Raw genomic sequence first — 5,987 nt, forward strand, 5'->3', positions numbered from 1 at the left:
AGTCAAGTGGGCCTTAGAACGTATCACTACGAACAAAGCTAGTGGAGGTGATGATGTTCCAGTTGAGCTGTTTCAAATTCTGAAAGATGATACTGTGAAAGTGCTGCACACAATATGCCAGCAAATTTGGAAAACTCAGTAGTGGCCACAGGACTGGAAAAGGTCAGTTTTCACTCCAATTCCAAAGAAAGGCAATGCCAAAGAATGCTGAAACTACCGCACAATTGCACTCATCTCACATGCTAGTAAAGTAATGCTCAAAATTCTCCAAGCCAGGCTTCAGCAATACGTGAACCATGAACTTCCTGATGTTCAAGCTGGTTTTAGAAAAGGCAGAGGAACTAGAGATCAAATTGCCAACATCTGCTGGATCATGGAAAAAGCAAGAGAGTTCCAGAAAAACATCTATTTCTGCTTTATGCCAAAGCCTTTGACTGTGTGGATCACAATAAACTGTGGAAAATTCTGAGAGATGGGAATACCAGACCACCTGACCTGCCTCCTGAGAAATCTGTATGCAGGTCAAGAAGCAACAGTTAGAACTGCACATGGAACAACAGACTGGTTTCAAATAGGAAAAGGAGTACGTCAAGGCTGTATACTGTCAACCTGCTTATTTAACTTACATGAAGAGTACATCATGAGAAATGCTGGACTGAAAGAAACACAAGCTGGAATCAAGATTGCCAGGAGAAATATCAATAACCTCAGATATGCAGATAACACCACCCTTATGGCAGAAAGTGAAGAGGAGCTAAAAAGCCTCTTGATGAAAGTGAAAGAGGAGAGTGAAAAAGTTGGCTTAAAGCTCAACATTCAGAAAACGAAGATCATGGCATCTGGTCACATCACTTCATGGGAAATAGATGGGGAAACAGTGGAAACAGTGCCAGACTTTATTTTTGGGGGCTCCAAAATCAGTGCAGATGGTGACTGCAGCCATGAAATTAAAAGACACTTACTCCTTGGAAGAAAAGTTATGACCAACCTAGATAGTATATTCAAAAGCAGAGATATTACTTTGCCTACTAAGGTCCATCTAGCCAAGGCTATGGTTTTTCCAGTAGTCATGTATGGATGTGAGAGTTGGACTGTGAAGAAGGCTGAGAGCCGAAGAATTGATGCTTTTGCACTGTGGTGTTGGAGAAGACTCTTGAGAGTCCCTTGGACTGCCAGGAGATCCAACCAGTCCATTCTGAAGGAGATCAGGCCTGGGATTTCTTTGGAAGGAATGATGCTAAAGCTGAAGCTCCAGTACTTTGGCCACCTCATGCGAAGAGTTGACTCATTGGAAAAGACTCTGATGCTGGGAGGGATTGGGAGCAGGAGGAGAAGGGGATGACCGAGGATGAGATGGCTGGATGGCATCACTGACTCGATGGACATGAATCTGAGTGAACTCCGGGAGTTGGTGATGGACAGGGAGGCCTGGCGTGCTGCGATTCACGGGGTCGCAAAGAGTCGGACATGACTGAGCGACTGAACTGAAAGCCTAATATGATAGTATAATTGCGGTCATCATAAAATGCTGAATAATTTAGTATTAAAGTATTTATGAAGTAAAACTAAAGAAAAAAAAAACAGAAAAGTAATGGGAAACTTTAGCTCACAGGTTTTTTTTTAAAGAACATCAGATAAAAATGATTAAGGTTATAGAGGACATGAATGATATCATTCCTAAAGTTTATTTAACAGTTATATCATGAGTTCTATACCTTATAAGGAAGGAGTCTTCATTTTTCAACTGTCTTTGAAAAAATTACCAAAAAATGATCATATGTAATAACCTCAAGACAACCAATACAAGTATAACAGACCAATATAAGCCATTTTCATAGATCATAGTGCAGTAAAATTTCATAAGTAACTTTAGGTCAGCACACTTTGAGAAAGAACCATTTGCAGAATGTATTTTAACAGAATATGTCATGGTTGTAAAAACTGTGGATTTGCTTACTTACCAGTCGTTTGACATGGACAAGTGTTTATGGAGATATTTATCAAGAGACTATATCATAATTTTCAGAATATTTTCAGTGACTTCTTTTAATGAATGTTTACAAGGTTATTCAGATTAATATAATAATTTAGCTTACTCCAACTAGTAGTTATGTACAGATGTGAGAGGTAGACCAGAAAGAAGGCTGAGTACCAAAGAACTGACGCTTTTGAACTGTGGTGCTGGAGAAGACTCTTAAGAGTACCGCAAGAAGATCAAAGTAGTCCATCCTAAAGGAAATCAACCCTGAATATTTGTTGGAAGGACTGATGCTGAAGCTGAAGCTCCAATATCTTGGCCACCTGATGCGAACAGCCCGCACATTGGAAAAAACCCTAATTCTGAGAAAGACTGAAGGCAAAGGGAGAAAGGGCAGCAGAAGATGAAATGGTTGGATGGCATCACTGACTCAACAGATAGGAATTTGAGCAAATTCTGGGACAACGTGAAAGACAAAGGATCCTGGTGTGCTGCAGTCCACCGGGTCACAAAGAGGTGGGCACGACTTTGCAACTGAACAACAAGGACAACTCCAACCAAAGTACGTGTCCCACAGATCCAAACCTGCAACTGTCTCATTCAGTACTGATTTCATGTGGAATGATAATCAATTTTGTTTACCTTGAAAGAATAAATTTAATCTATTCAAAGGAGAGAAAATATATCACTGGCGTGCTGATCTGCAAAGTCAGTCTAAATTATGCATATGCTCCTACTCACTGTTTAGATCTTATCATGAAAGACATGAAGTTTTTCTCCAAATTATCACAGAAAACAGTAATTGTTTGTAATCATTGCTAATACTTTCTGAGAAAGTATTAGCTGAGAAAAAAGAGAGCATTCAATTTGTCTGTCCTTAGTATAACTGACAATTATTTATATGAAATGGCACCCCACTCCAGTGCTCTTGCCTGGAGAATCCCAGGGACAGGGGAGCCTCGTGGGCTTCCGTCTATGGGGTCGCACAGAGTCGGACATGACTGAAGCGACTTAGCAGCATAGCTTCATTTGGTTCTTTCCCTTAAATTTTAAAACCATCTCTGGTAGGGAGAGCTTCTGGGATGCATGACATAGCTAGTAGATCTTATTTGCAGAACAGCACCTTAAACCTATGGAACAAGTCATTCTCATTAGGTACCACTGCCTTAGCACCATCTATGCATAACCCAGCACATCACTTGCATGCTACAGTTCACCCTGAAGTTATCAATAATTTTAAAATTTCTTTCCCAGTTCTAAGAGTTAATAAAGAATGGCCAAACAATATTTCTTCTTGGACTGCTTTATCCAAATCACGTCTCACAAACACCAAAAGATCAGCTGAGTGGCTAATATCAGAGAATTCATCTTAGAGACTCCGGGGAGTATTATGGACTCTTTTGTAATCAACACAACAAATGGAGCCCCATATTGGGACTACCTGTCATTGTTTGATAAATTATTACATTTGACAGAGTTGCTCCACCGGATTTTTTTTCCTTTGCTTTGTCCCAGAGAGCATTATTTGCACTGTTTGGCAGCCAAACAGTAATGGGTATCTCATCAATAACTTGAATAACTCCAACTTTGAAGTTGAACACGCTGTAAACAAGACTTCCGCAACTTCTGCAGTTTCATCTGCCATCCTGCATTGATGTTTCTGTCTATCCAGTGCCTTCCTGCTTTGTTTTAAAAAGCTCAACATTTCCCATAGCAGTCCTTGTACATTTCAAAATTGATGTTTCAGATAGAATGCTTCCTTGCCACAACTGTGAATGTCCCCAAACATGCTTATTCTAATGGAAGAATTTACATTCATTTTCAATCCACTAAAATCCAAATATAAAATAATTTTCACTATATGTCCATATTTTTTGTTTACAGCTGCTGTTTTTACAGCAGTAACAGGTGGTATCAGATGGTTCAGCAATTTGACCTTCCTACTATTCTGAAAGTATATGACTGATTTTATTATTAACACCATTGCACCCATACTTCCATCAGCATCTTCAGGTATAATGCTTTAAAAAACTTATATATAAAGCCCAGAACTGTGTGTGATAGGTCAAGGAAAAAAAGGAAATCAAAGAATGCATCCCAAATACAGTTAATATTTACTATTTAAAATGATAGGTAGGTGCCATCAATGAAAGAATGCCAAAAGAACACAAAAATTCAGTATATGAGAATCCATTTTAGTGATCAAATAAGCTATTTCATACTAACATCCTAGTAGTTTCACTTCAAAGTGTCCTAATAGGTATGCCTGAACACATCACAAGATACACGCGGCCTAGGTACACAGGTCGCCCCTTGTGCTAACTACTGTAGCCACATTCCATGTGAAAATATTTTGAGAACGCTGATTTAAGTCAAAATCTTAAAATACATATTTAAATAACTACATAAATCATGCAACATATGTTATACAGTTAGAAATACTATATGTTTATACTATAATGTAATATATGATTTTCTGTGGTTAACTTTCAGTTCTAATTAGTATTTCATACTGGTAAACTTCAGGCCTTGGGGCAAGTTTATATAACTTCTCTAGTCTTCAGATCTTTGACCCATAAAAAGAAAAATAATAGTATACTTCTATCATTGAGCTATTGTAAAGATTAAATGAAATTACCCATATGGAGTATCTAGAAGAGAGTAAATTTTTATAAATCTTGACTACTATGATGATATAAACACTAGATTAATACAGACTTTTTTTGTTGTTAACTAAGAATATTAGGATTTGCATTTGTATATCAGCCCATTAACTCTATGCCCTCGGTTATTAAGCAGCAATCACTTCAGAGAACAAAAAACAAGTCAGCCCTGCTGTACTAATGTGATTTTTTAGCTGAAGAAATTAATGACTAAAGCTGGACTTTCTACTATTGTGATGGGTAGTGCACAGTTCTACTTGCACAAATAGTTATATAACTTCATATGGTCATGTAACCAATAATATTGATAGTGAATATTATATTAAATTGAATATTGGCTATACAAGTTCAGTTCAGTTGCTCAGTCATGTCAAACTCTTTGTGATACCATGGACTGACTACAGCTTGCCAGGCCTCCCTGTCCATCATCAACTCCCAGAGTTTACTCAAACTCATCTCTACTGAGTCGGTGATGCCATCAAACCATCTCATCCTCTGTTGCCCCCTTCTCTTCCTGCCTCCAATCTTTCCCAGCATCAGGGTCTTTTCTAAAGTGTCAGCTCTTTGCATCAGGTGGCCAAAGTATTGGACTTTCAGCTTCAGCATCAGTCCTTTCAATGAATATTCAGGAATGATTTCCTTTAGGATGGACTGGTTGGATCTCCTTGCTGTCCAAAGGACTCTCAAGAGTCTTCTCCAACACCACAGTTCAAAAGCATCAGTTCTTCGGTGCTCAGCTATCTTCACAGTCCAACTCTCACATCCATACATGACCACTGGAAAAACCATAGCTTGGACTAGACAGACCTTTGTTGGCAAAGTACTGTCTCTGCTTTTTAAAATGCTGTCTAGGTTGGTCATAATTTTCCTTCCAAGGAGTAAGCGTCTTTTAATTTCATGGCTGCAGTCACCATCTGCACTGATTTTGGAGCCCCAGAGAATAAAGTCAGCCACTGTTTCCACTGTTCCTCCATCTATTCACCCTGAAGTCGCCATGAAGTGATGGGACTGGATGCCATGATCTTTGTTTTCTGAATGTTGAGCTTCAAGCCAACTTTTTCACTCTCCTCTGTCACTTTCATCACGGTTATATAGGAACTGCTTTATAGCTGTTACCTAAGTTATTTCTTACCACATCCCTACAACACTGTGTATCATTACTTTTCCTTTTTTAATAAGGAGGGATCTGAGGTGCAGAGAAGTTATGTAACCATATAGCCATATAACTAGTAACTATTAGGTTGATGAAAAAGTAACTGTGGTTTCAGATCATAAATTTTAAATCATTATAACTAGGCTCAAAGATATCTTTGTTAATCAAAATAGGAACCATTACAATCAACACA

This window comes from Ovis canadensis, chromosome 2 (assembly GCF_042477335.2).
Source record: "Ovis canadensis isolate MfBH-ARS-UI-01 breed Bighorn chromosome 2, ARS-UI_OviCan_v2, whole genome shotgun sequence".
Taxonomy (NCBI): domain Eukaryota; kingdom Metazoa; phylum Chordata; class Mammalia; order Artiodactyla; family Bovidae; genus Ovis; species Ovis canadensis.